This window comes from Opisthocomus hoazin, chromosome 5 (assembly GCF_030867145.1).
Source record: "Opisthocomus hoazin isolate bOpiHoa1 chromosome 5, bOpiHoa1.hap1, whole genome shotgun sequence".
In the NCBI taxonomy this organism is placed as follows: domain Eukaryota; kingdom Metazoa; phylum Chordata; class Aves; order Opisthocomiformes; family Opisthocomidae; genus Opisthocomus; species Opisthocomus hoazin.
Genome location: NC_134418.1, coordinates 87,012,035 through 87,025,023, shown reverse-complemented (window position 1 = coordinate 87,025,023; position 12,989 = coordinate 87,012,035). Strand labels below are relative to the sequence as shown.

Sequence of the window (12,989 nt, the reverse complement as noted above, 5' to 3'; positions counted from 1 at the left end):
TTTTTCCTAGGGAAATTGTTCTTACTGTTGCAGGAGAGAAAAGAATGAAGATGTATTCCCCCCTCAACATCATGCACAGTGAATTTAAGTGTTTTCCCCCACATTTTGGTCCAGTATTTATTTTTGAACAAGATACAGTAGCACACTGGCAGGGCCCGTTGATGGCACCAGAAGTGTTGTCCATGAAATGCATCAGAAATGTAGAATAAAACCTAAAATAAAATGCTTGCCTCTCCTATAGATTTCGAACTGCATGTTTAAAAGCTTTCCAACGTATTTTAAGGTTCTGCCCTAATACAGTGTCCAAACATGGACTGAAGTTGTGTTCTTGAGGGTTGCTTTGAACAGGAACAGCATAAACTGATGCCCGTGTGACTTTCAGAACTGGTGACAAAGAGGTACTCATATTTTATTTTCTGAGAAACAGCATAATATATGATACTGTACTGAAAGTAACCTTCAGCAACAAGTTGCCGCATGCACGCCCAAGCCACCCAGGAAATAGCAAGCTGTTGACTGGGTAACTGAGCTGCTCTTTGGAATACAAGTGCTGCGTTGTATTGTCAGGTCTGGGTCGCAGTTTCTGCTTGTAGCCTTCTGCTGTGTCGGGTTCGGGCACATTGGCCTGGTCCTGGAAACTGTCAGTTTATCCATGTGGGTCATTACTGGTAAGAAGCTCACGTTTATTAATGAGAGGTGTCATCCAGCAGCCTCAGGGAAAACTGTCCGATGATAGACAGTGAGGGTCCATCCCAGGAGAAGTCCTCTCAGCAGAATCCTCCTGTAGCACTGTGTTAGCCCTTGTCTCTCACATAAAGATTTTATTTGCTGTCCATCTGGCGAGAACAGCAGCCAGGATGAAAAATAACGTCTCTGCTCCCTGCAGGTGACAGTGCTGGCGTGCCTCTGGAGAACTGCGGCACACCGGTAGCTCCAGCGGTTTAGGTGCTGGCAGATCCAGCAGGTGGGAGCTCAGCCCTGTTTATGTGATTGCACTCTTTGATGGGACAGAACCTTTTGTCTCTTTGCAGTCTAGAAACTCATTAATCTGAAAGCTAGAAGAAAGGATATTTTGCTCTTCACAACAATGGCAGGAGCAGCCTCTTGCACCTACAGCAGAATGGGCTAGAGCGGCCATATCCATTTATTGTTTTGTCCAGGACTTAGCCTTTTTGGTCCAGATTTTTTCCTTTAATAACATTTGGCTTTACTAGGAATACTGGGATTTCTCTTTGCAAGAGCTTCACTAACAACTTCAAGCAAGCAGGAGACTGGAGTATCGTTTCAGCTTCTTTGTCCAGGACCAGTTATCTTCTCTGTCATTGAACAGTTGTAGAGCTGATAACCAAAACCGGACATTTTGTGCCCTTTTTCTGCTATTATCTCCTGTCCAGGAGGATCTACTGATATCCCTGAGGATGGGCTCGTTTTCTGTTTCACACCTGCCCCCGCAGTCGAGGTGTCCCCGCGTCTCTTCGAGCCAGGAGGTCTATAGAAGACTGGCAAGGCAGCAGTAGCTGTGCATGGAGCACCCTTCTCCCAGGAGCCCGCTCTGAGGTTCGTCCCCCACCGTCTGCTCCATCAGCTGAAGCCGGGTGAGCGTTCCCGGGCCCCATGTTGCGGAGGCAGCCCTTGGTGGTGGCTGGACCTTCTCGGTGGCCCAGGCGGGCCCACAGTCCCATCTGGAGGCCAAGGCTGGCACAGCAGCCGCTGCTCACCGCCCTCGAGCGTGCTCTCCGTGGGGCCAGGAGACAGCTCAAGGCCAAGGCCGAGATCCGTATGTCTAACCCCGCACTTCCCAGGCACGCCGGGTGCCTTCCCCCGGCCGTTCCTCGTGTACAGGAATGCTTCGCTCTGCCCTGGAAGCTGGGCTGGGACTGAGGTCGTTCCCCACAGTCATCCCTAGCTGCAATCACGCGTTGGTGGCGTTGGATAGGATCAAACGGACGGGAGACGCGGTTGATACGTGCTGTGCCACGCTGAGATTGTACGCGAGAGTTTGAGAGGACAAGGACAACCATTTCCTCTCTGTGTGCGACTCGGCTCCTTAGGGTGGAAGCTTCCACCTTCCTGAGCCGCTTCCCCCTTCCTGAGCCGCTTCCCGTCAGACGGCACAGGTCCCAAAGCAGCTCTGGGGTGCTCGGACCACCCCTCCCCAGTCAGAAGAGTGACCGTTGCTTAGTTCTGCCTTCTGTTTCTAACCTTTTATGCTGCTACATGAGCCATTTCTGCTCCCCTTTCTTAAGGAAACTTTGGTGATTTCCTCCACGGAGCCCGAGTGTCCCTGCCGCCGGGGTCCCCGCTGCCTGCAGGCATCCGAGCAGGTCCTGAGCCGCGGCTTTTGCCTACGAAAGCTGTGCGAACCCTTCCCTGGTATTTTAGGGGCAGTCTGTGTTTGCTGACTCTACCCTTTGTTCGCTTTTCTACTAATTTCCCTGGTAAAGGCATCAACTTACTGGTCTACAGCTTTCCAGAGGTTTCAGAAGACTTAGCTTTAAAACCAGGCCATTTTCAAATCTGGCACCAAGGCAGGTGTAAATGACAGGTCTGGCATTTGCTATGTTTTGTTTCCATATGTAGCAGACGCTAGAGACCCTGTTCATTTCATGATTTCTCCATTTGGCCATTCCTTAAACCTCAGAAGGTACCTTCCTTTCCTTCCTCCTTAACGCTGTTTGATGAAAACATTTTTCCAACACAAATTGAACAGCTTTTTTTCAGTGCTCCAGAGTCAACAGAGCATTCTCACAGGTGGTGGCGCCGATACACAAACGCTGACAGCTCCGACACGCCCTCCACCAGTGGGAGAGGAAATTTATTTCACCTTCGCCAAGTTAAACACGAGCTGTGGCCGAGATGAATCCCGTCAGCAGCAGCTCCGGCTCCTTGGCGCTGCGCCACCTCGTGGTACCTCCGCCCCACTGCATCCTCATTCTCCTGGAGGTGCGGGGCACGCCCGGCTCGAAGCGCGGGGGCCTTTTTCTATATTACAGTGTGGCTGGCTTCAGTTAGACAGAATTACCTGTATCAGTTTTTATAGTGGAATAGCGATTTTTTTTTCAGTTCTCTACAGACCAGGACAAAGGCTAACAAACACGTCAGAAGCGTTTATAGCCTGAACAGTCACAAAAAGGAGAAGTACTAAGGAACAAGCTCAATGTGAGATAAGTGGTCGGCATATGACATACATTTTATTAGTATATCATCTTTACATCAAAATTGTGAATGGAGTAGCATTTACTCAGTTTATGTACCAAGGAAGGCTTACAATAACATGTGTTTCTGGAAACAGGCTCCGTGTAAGACAGAGCTAAAGAAGATCAGAAGGCATCAGGACAGACAAGCCAAGTGAGAGCTGGCAGACGTGATTTTTACCTTTACAAGAACTTCTGACAAAATCAAAGGGCCGCTTTCATTTTCTTTCAGCTGGTAAATTAAGGACAAAATTACACATTTTTCAAGAGAAATTTAAAGTTATGAAATGTTAGTTCCCAACATCAGCACCTGAACAGGTACTGCATGAATTAAAAAATTTGCTCAACTCCTGAAAGTATTTTAACAACATACGATTAATATCATTTTTACTCCACAGAGGCCCCGGCAGCTTGTAAAAGTGAAGTGCTGCAGTGACACGCGCAATTGGGCCGCAGATGTAAGTCCCTGGGTACAAACAACACGAGGTATGAGGGTTTGAGCGTCTTAGCTCAGTCTTTTTTTAACTACTTTTTCCACTGTGTTTGCTTTTTGCAGTGAAATAAGAACAGCAAGCCCCCAGTTCAGATGAAGACCTTTGAGCAGATCCCTCCTAGGCGCAGCAGCCCCAGCCGTGACTCGGGTTAGGTCTCTGGCACACGTTTTGCTGCAGAAGGCTGCGGGGCCAGTGCGAGCCCACCACGTCAGACTGCAGGGAGTCCGCAGCCCAAGCCCCGCTGCTCCCGACCCCACTGCTTCTCCGGCAGCAGTTCAGGTGCTTGGCCACCCCTTGGCCATCTCACCTGCCAAAAGTCTCCTCTGGGACCTTAGCAAGGCAAGCTGAGAAGAGCCAGAGACTGTAACCACATCAAACCGAGAGCCTGAGTATGAGGCAAGGTCACGGTGATGAAACAGGACCGTAGCAAAGCAAGAAATCAATGCCCAGATCACAACCAGATCATCCAGTGGTTGCCCATCAAGTCTAGAGTGACAAAACAAGCCACTCTGTGGATCAGGATCAAGAGGGTTCACTGCCAGACACAGATGTATCTACCACTGAGGCAGAGATGAATGCTCCTCCAGCACAGCTGAAAAAGAGAGCAGCTCATCTAGGCTGAGCTTAAATAGGGTCAAGGGCAGAGTCAGGGGGTGGGGTGGTTCCAGGTGAGGCAAATCAGGATCATGAAGGTGAACTGGTGCCCTCAGAGTGCAGACACTGAAAAAGATCTTTCTTTTCATTTTTCAGAGTAGAGTTACGCGTGTCATTGCTGTATGAAGTTTGTTTCTCTGGGAAGAAGCATATCCTGTGCCTGCAGGGCCTTGCTTGTATGGGGGGAAGAAGGAGCAGAAGGATCCGAACCCAGAGGAATGTCACCTTGGATGAAGTTCCAGGTAACAAAGACAGCTGTCTGTGAACAGCAGAGAAATGACGGTCCCTCTGTGAAAAACATCATAATTTAAGTGCAAGTCTGTGATGACATATGTTAATAGAGTGATGCCAAGCTTGAACATTCACATCAGTCTTGTAAAATGGTTGTTACAGAATCACAGAATCACAGAATAGTAGGGGTTGGAAGGGACCTCTGTGGGTCATCTAGTCCAACCCTCCTGCCCAAGCAGGGTCACCCAGAGCAGGCTGCACAGGATCTTGTCCAGGCAGGTCTAGAATATCTCCAGAGAAGGAGACTCCACAGCCTCCCTGGGCAGCCTGGGCCAGGGCTCCGTCACCCTCAGAGGGAAGAAGTTCTTCCTCATGTTCAGACGGAACTTCCTGTGCCTCAGTTTGTGCCCGTTGCCCCTTGTCCTGTCACTGGGCACCACTGGAAAGAGCTTGGCCCCATCCTCCTGACCCCCACCCTTCAGACATTTGTAAGCATATTTGTTCTTCTGTGAGTCTTCAGCTTCAGGGTATTTCACCAGATATTCCTTAATTTTTCACAAAGCTGCCTGAAATTCTGAAATTTATTGCCGTAAATGAAGGCTTGAAAACCCAGTGGCAGTTCTTGCAGCGCTGCTGAGCTGACCCCTGCAGCAGTGCGGAGGGGCCGACGAGGGGCTGCGCAGACGGGAGGTGCCCCGGGAGAGGAGCGCTGGGCTCCGGGTCCGTGTGCCTCCACCAACAGCCGGACATTTGCTGCTTGGACGCGGTTCCCGTTTCTGCAGTAACTTTTGCGTAAAATTTCATGCCTGAAATTGCTTCCATTCCTGCAGCTCTTTGAACACGTGCCCTCCACGCAGACCTGGGCGAGCACACCATCCAGCTTATGGTCCTAAAGGCACTGCTGTGTCTCTGCAGCTTTGTGGCCGGCTGAGCATCCCCTCGCTGGAGAGTGCCTGTCACCCGGCCGCCGTGGTTTCAGCGGCGAGGATTGCCTCCTGCAAGCGTGGCACATTTCCCCTCTGCGGCACGTGTTGTAGAAACTGGGACACCACCATCCCAGAGGCTGAATTTGCGTTTGCAGTGGGCAGCTTGTTCGGATTCTTGGCGTGTAAGGACACGTGTGCTGGCTGGAAGCAAGGCATCGCCCGCGGGGCCGAGGATGACACTTTCAGATGGATCGAATTCCACACTGTGGAAGGACCCACCCTCCAAACAACTGCACGGGGAGGAATCTTTCCAGAATTTCAGCGTCTCCTAAACAGCTATTGACTTGTTTATGTTGCCTTACCCAGGAACAGGCAGAGCTCATGATCCAAATCAGATAGTGATTTTATATACCACTGCGTTCCAAATGCCTCTCTTCTCATCTGGCTTTGTTCTTCCAAAGCGCTTCTAAACCAGAATGACATTCAGATGTCCTTGACGATGAGATCCAATTTTAACCTTCTTAATTCCCATGAAACCCAGCGTAGGTTGTGAATGTGTTGTTAGCCAAGCACTGAGGGAAGATTTAGCCCTGCAAAGTTAGAGACACGATCTTTTCATCCAGCGCCACCAAAATGCCACCGCCTCTGGCATCGAGCTGACACAGAGCTTCCACCCATAGCATGCGGTGCTCACTGTGCTCTAGGACCCTGCTCAGAAGAATTTAGGCCTTGGGTATCTGAATGAGAAGAAAGCTGTGATCCATACGATCAGGCATGCAGGAGAAGGGCATGAAGATGACGCAGTAAGTATGCAACTGTTTTTACTCGTGGTAAGGGATGCTGGATAGCTGAATGCCCGGGGGGTTGTCTGGTACTGCAACAGAAAGGCAGCACTGGGGAAGGACAGCAGCGATCCAGAGCAAGCAGTTGCAGTGTCCGTGGGGTGATTTTCAGCAAGAAGAGTGAGCAGAGTTGGGGAGTGTCTCGGTGTCGGAGGGTGGACTTTCTTAGAGAGAACTGAGGAGTCACGGAGGTCTCTTCAAACCCCAAACCCAGGGCAGAACCTCAGTGAGTCAGCCCGGCCTGTTTTGCTTTGCGCTTTCTCCATCGCAGTGCTCTCTGTGCTTGTGCGAGCTTTTCAAGAGCAAATTAAATAAATGCTACAGATTGTTATAGATTGTCTGCTCTACTGTCTGCTGAGCTATCTAATGCAGTACAAAAATTAAAAAGTCAGTGCTTTCTCTGAACAGCTTTTAAGATGCACTTCAGGGATGCTGCTTGCTTACGTAGTCAGTATTCGCTATGAAAATGTTTTTAAGTCTCAGACGTCGCTGGGTTTGTGCCAGCTTCCCAGCGGTCTGACGTATGGCTCCAGTTACTCGTGCTTCGTGGCACACGGTGCAGAGCTGTACGCCACGCAGAGACAGCAGGGCACGGTGTGAGGAAGGTGTGAGGAAGGTCCACGCTGCGCGGCAGCCGTGCCCAAAGGGCCGTGGGCGGCTCAGACGTGGAGGGAGGCTGTAGCTGCCACGCGTTCCCCCCGTGCCCACCAGCTTCTGGTTCCTCACTTCATAACCACAGAGCGAAAACGAGAGCGCGCTGTTTCTCACGCTGTTCTTTTCCACCCTGAACACTTTTATGGCACAAAGAGTTACATATGTAAGGACAACTGAAGCTTATTTCAGTGTGCTTTGCTGTAGGGACTCACTATGGCCTCGTCTCTACAGAGGAAGCTCTGGTGTGTCATGGCTCTGTAGGGAAATCTGATTTTTCTCCTGGAGTGGAAGCTAGAATAAATGAGGTGGCGTAAGCACGAGTGGGCTCTTCATGCGGTTTGTCTGGGCACCTGATATGAGAACACGTTACAGGAGCTGAGCTCTTGCTGGGTGACTTGCAGTTTCGTCTCCGAGGTCCCCTAATGATGCTGTGTACACAAAAAGGTTCTTTTCCTTCAGTATTGATGGAGTTTCGTCATTTTATGCCATCAGGAGACTTGGTCCAGCAAATTACAGTCGTGTAAAATATGATGGAGATGTCACATAGATTTGTATCACACATCTGTTTCTTCACTGAGTTTGTGGAGAAAGTATAGACTGGCATATGTATGTGTGTGATGAAAAATATATTGGAATTGGTTATTGCTGGAGTTTCCTTTGTGATTTGGGACATCCTAGGATCAGGAGAATGGGGAAAATTTGGGCACAATAATTGTCCCCTCTCAAAGAGTTATACACCACTTTGCAAATCAAATCTTCCCACTTCTACACGATCTAAAGGCAAGTGTAGAAGTAGCAGGAGAAATGACTGGTTGTTTTGAAAGGGCAGTTCCAGCTGCAGCGGGAGCAATGGTAACAGCTTCCAGTCAGAGTTAAGGTCTGAAGCTCCCACAAAGCTCTGGTTTAGATCTAGTATGACCATTTGATTGTGGAGAGTACTGGGCTGATATTTGTAAAAGGAAGAGAAAATAGGAGACAGTCCACATTATGACTCAACTGCCCTAAGAAGGGAGTAATTAAAGAAAAATCATTAGCTCATTAGCGTATTGGAAATGCAAGTGAGGTCCTACAGGCACATGACCCTCAATTGACCATTACAGAGGAGTGACCTGAGCATAAAAGGATCCCATACTGCAAACAGGAGCATGATTGAGGATCTTGTGGGGGTTTCTGGGGGGTGTGAGTGTGCTGTGAGAGGTTGTGGGTCTCAAAAGAAAGGCCAAGCAGGGGTTTTGTATCTTGAAGACAGAAAAGCAGAGAGACATGTAGAATAACACCTGAGGAGGTGATGTTTTACAGAAAACCTTGGATTTGAGGAAAATCTGAGTCTGGAAACCTTGAGCGTGGAGGAGTCAGGGCTTGTAAGTGCTGTGTAAGTTGGCTGGGTGTGGTGAGGTGGTGATTTTACTCCTGGCTGAGCACTAGTGGGAGTGAGAAGCTGCATGACTGTAGCTGCATGACTGTAGCTCTTTCGGTCCCTCTGGTTCTGCCCATTATAAAATTTTGTAGCTCCAGGCAGTGAAAAGCCTTGTATGGCTTTATAAAGTTCTAGAAGATCAAATGGATGACTTAATGGGTGTGTGTAATCAATCCCAAGCCATGAGCATGACTAATGGTGTTTCAGACGCTTAGGTGAGACCTGCCCCTCTCACAGTGGCTCGCGAGGACGAAGACGGTGATATCTGCGAGCTGCTTTCCGTGCAGGCAAAGGTCAGTACCTGGGAAATTCCAGCTCTTTAAATGATGTCCAAACCCCCAGCCTGCAGCACATGTGCTGCTGCAAGCATCAGCTCCGCTTCTTTTCTATTCCTTAAAAACTTGGAGACCCAAAAATTCACAAAATGTTCTGTGTAATTGATTATGGCCCGTGATAGATTGTAAAACATTGTAGTGGACATGTGCTTGCTTATTTAACTATCTGAGCTAATCATCTGCTTCCTAGTTTCTGTTTTCCATGCTTATCAGCTGTGTCTGCAGAACATGTCCTGGCACAAGTATCGTTGTTGGCACTTTGGTGTGATGACAGAAAATAGCCTTGCTAAAGAGTGGGAGGCCCTTTGCAGGGTAAATCCAGTTGTTTTCAATTCCTTGCTTTGCTGCTATTATCAGTGCAATCGTCCTTGTAACGTTTGTAACACAGAGGAAGGAACCCATCACTTGTTTTAGGTGAATTTGAAATCTTGTCGTTGAGGCTCTAGCTTCATCTTGCAGTAGCTGGCTGAGAATGTCCAAGCAGAATTGTCTCCGTTTGGGCTTAATGATCTGAAGTTGTCCAGAAACAGCTGTTTGCAAACAAGATTGGGGATTTCCCTGCTCACTGTAAAGCAGAGGAATCTGTTGTGAGCTCCCCTATATCCTGTTGTGTTTATCGAAACACTTGCGTTGAAGTCCAGCGTGCGTGTATGATCTTGCCACGGCCAGCCTGCTTGCTGTGGTCGTGTCCTACAAAAATGGAGCAGGAGCCTCTTAGTCTTTCCCATCTGAGGTGCTCTTCTAGCTCTAGCAGTCTGTTTGTTAATGATTTGAGGCCAAGTTATTAAACAGCTGAACTCCAACTTCCAATTATTTATTAACTTAAAATTATTTGAATATTAATCACGCAAGGAGCCAGAAATGTAACACAGCCTTTAAAGACTGAAGGTTCATCACATTCCCTGCCTGTTCTACAGAAATCATCGTTACCCTTTAATTTGAGGGGTTAAATAGTGTAACCAAGTTGTGACTTGTTTGTAGATTTCCAGGGCATGTAAACTGTGTTTATTATCAGCAATGAAGAACTGATGTTCTCTGTGCAGTGTTTATTTACTTTCCTATGAAAGGAATAGAAACATTCTGTTGCCTGGGAATTTACCATAAACTGATTCCTGCTCTGTGGCCCTAAAGACCACTCTTCTCCTGAGGAGAGACTTGCTTGTAATTTTTTATAAAGCCATCCCTAAAAACTTAATCTTAAAAAACTAAACAAAACCTTAAAACTTGGGAGTCAGGATGAAGCTTGAGTTAGACTGAAGGGTTAACACCTCATTGCCCTGCTGTAAGCTAATAATGTGGTCTCTGCTTCTAGAAATACTGGGATACCTGCTGGTTCCGGACACCTTACAGTGCCAGTGCCCAGCAGGGCGGCCGGCTTGCCAGAACCGGGTAGGTTTGACATTATCTCGGTTTGGGGACACGAAGGTGCCAGGCTGCGCTGGCTCTCTGATCCGGGAGTGTCAGGCAGAGTGCTCGAGTGTCTGGAGCTGTGACAGGAAAATTCAGACCTCTGGTGTTAAACAGGCTGGGAAGTTGTACGGGTTAGTGTGCAACAAGTACAGCAGAGATGGAGCAGCTCCAGAGGTTGAGCTTGGCGTGGAGCTCCAAGCCCACCACAGCATGGAGCTTCTACGCTGTTGTGAATTGGGCAAAAATCTCATGCGTTGGCTCCTTCCTGTGTTTTGAGAGACTTCTCAACGTTATCTATACACCGATGAAATCTTTATTTAAATATTTTTCAGGTGCAGAGCTAGAAACTGCAGCACAAACCGTAATCCCAAATATTGGCTATATTGTGTTGTGTGTGCAGCAAGGAGTCTAGCTCCTGAGAGGGGTACACCAGGGCACAATGACGTGATCGGGAACCCAGTGTTTATGGGTCTGTTCTGCCTCTCCTGAACATAAAATTGTGTAAAGCAGAAGTAACTTAGTACAAATCAGAGTGCAAGAAGATGAGCACGAAGGCAAATTCAGGCTCAGTGTTTTTCATGCTCTTTGGGGCCCAATAACTTCCAGTTTTAGGCTTGATCCTGTGAAGAAGTTGCTTGCTATAAAAGGGTGGGCAAATGGTAGGAACTTGGCAGGTGTGTGCTGGTTCAAATATTTTTTACAGCTTAAACATCTGCTTGTACAATTAGCTGCCGAGCAATTCAGCTAAGCAGCGATGCGTTCTCTTTTACAGACACAACTCCTGCCCGATGGATAATATTCATAAGGCTGTTACACCCTTAAGCAAGAAACTGAGTAACAGCTGTATGTGATGAAGTGATCAAGTTGTGTTGTCAGATTTTGAGTCATAATGCTATAAATCCATCTATTTATACTTAGGCATGACGTGATTGTGTGCGTCGGTTATCCCGCTAAACACTGGCGTGTACCTGGAGAAGGAAAAATGCCTTCATCCTGTGGGTTAGAAAAGAGACAAGAGGTTAAGGCGTAACAGTGCTTTCAGAGAGGATGTTTCAGGGTGTGCCCTGTCAGCAAATAATTACCACGAGTCAGCAGGCTGCCTCTCGTTATAAAGTTAGTGATTAAAGCGTTAACCGGAGCCTCCCGGAAGGTGCAGCCGTGACTGAGGGCTCCTGTCAGCCGCTGGCAGGAAGGCAAGCGGGTAGGTAAATATTCCCGACATGCTCCGAGGTGCGGGGAGTGTCCTGGGTCTCCAGCACTCCCAGTTTGCTGGGCAAAAACAGTAATTAACAGCTCTGTGGGTTCCGTGAAGTAGCAGAGGTAGCTGTCAGCCGGTGCGATGCTGTCATGCCTTGGCCAGGGCTCGGTGAAGGGTTCGTGGAGCTCCTCCTCTGCATCACCTTCCCTGGGCGTGCGCGCAGGTAGGTGAAATATAGATCTGGAGCTGCTCTGCTGCTTGCTGTGGAACCTGCCGGGTCACTCGAAAGCAAGGTCCTTCGCGGTCACCCGGGGCTCGAGTCAAATTCCTGCCGGGTAGCGAGGGGGCCGGAGGGACGGAGAAGCGCTGGGTCAGAAATCCTCGTCCTGAATGTCGAAGTGGCTTTGCGCGAGTCGGAGCGGTGGTTGAAACGGGCGGGTAACAGGCAGCGCTGCTGCTGGGCGTGCAGACGGGCGTGAGCCCCCGCTGCCCATCACCGTGCGCTTCGGAAGGCGAAGGTGGTGACCTTGTCCCTTCTTTGTGGTGGGCAAGAGCTGTCCTTCCTGAGCCACCTGAAACAGGACGCGACTGGCCTGCATGATAAAGGATTACCTGGTGTTTGGAACACGTTTGGTGCAAGCCCTGCCCTGTCAGCATTGCTTGTGTGAAGGGAGGGAGCTCCTGTGTCTCCTGGAGACGCGGAGTTCAGGGGCCGTGTTCGCAGGTAAAAACCCACACTGACTTCTGGTTTCCGTCCTCAAAGCGGTTCCAAACCTGCCTGAGCAGAGGGGTCACGCTGTGCTTTGTATTCAAGGAGTGCTCTCACTGCTCTGTGCTGCAGCAGTTAACTTCTAAAATAAAGTGTAAAGAAGTCTGCAAGAGAAAAAAACTCTTTGTTTTCAGTGGGGAAAATGCAAGTGCTTGCAGTAAGTGCTTTCTTTTGATTAGACCTTTGCTTTGGTGATGAGGACAGCTAACTTTAAAAAAAAAAAAAAAAAAAAAAGGCAAAAACCAAACAAATAAAATGGTAAAAAACCCAGCTTGAAGGCTCGTATAACTAGAGCATGTGGCTAGGTAAAGACTAGCAAAATTATTATGCTGATATTGAATTTATTATGTATGTGAATAAATCCTAAACCCATTTTTTAAAGAAACAGATAATGGTCCAAAATTTTGCCAAATACCAGACACTTCTGAGTTTAGAAAGTAACTTAGGTACATGTGCTATTGTGCAAAGCTCTTTGTGCTGTACAGAAATATGAGACATGTATGTTGTTGACAGCTAAGTTAATACACAGCTGAGCCCTGCGGTTTCTGTACGAGAAGCTGAGAAGGCTCACCCTGTCCTAGCTTCCTGGGGTTTTGGAACAGCTTTGGGAAGCACTAGGTCAGAACACTTTGAAATCTTTGGGGAGGTTGGGTTTTTAGCTTCTGCTAACGCTGGCCGGAGCTCTGCGCAGCACCCTGCTCGCTCTGCAGTCCCCATCTTCATACTTGGATGTGCCAGAAAGGACCTCCAGGCTGTTCCATGAAAATGCTGCTGTGCTGCTGCTTGGCTTGGCTCTGGGTGCTGAGTGTCCCTCTCCTTCCAGCCCTCCTCTATCCTTGTGCCGTCTCCTTTTATCCTTGTGTGA

At 48.6% G+C, this 12,989-nt stretch overlaps 1 protein-coding gene across 6 annotated transcripts in view; it reads left to right on the top strand.

Moving 5' to 3' along the window:
- Positions 1 to 12,989, top strand: part of RASSF6 (Ras association domain family member 6) — a 78,607-nt gene that overhangs the window by 47,892 nt on the left and 17,726 nt on the right. For 2 of the 6 annotated variants that reach the window (XM_075422057.1, XM_075422056.1), the window contains exons 2-8: positions 1,395 to 1,595; positions 3,593 to 3,652; positions 3,751 to 3,967; positions 4,439 to 4,584; positions 5,404 to 6,302; positions 8,620 to 8,705; positions 10,060 to 10,136. The gene's annotated coding sequence lies outside the window, so the exon portion shown is untranslated. Of the gene's footprint in view, positions 1 to 1,394; positions 1,596 to 3,592; positions 3,653 to 3,750; positions 3,968 to 4,438; positions 4,585 to 5,403; positions 6,303 to 8,619; positions 8,706 to 10,059; positions 10,137 to 11,325; positions 11,359 to 11,396; positions 11,579 to 12,989 lie in introns of those variants that run through there. The other 4 variants (XM_075422058.1, XM_075422059.1, XM_075422060.1 and 1 more) reach the window with 4 other exon arrangements.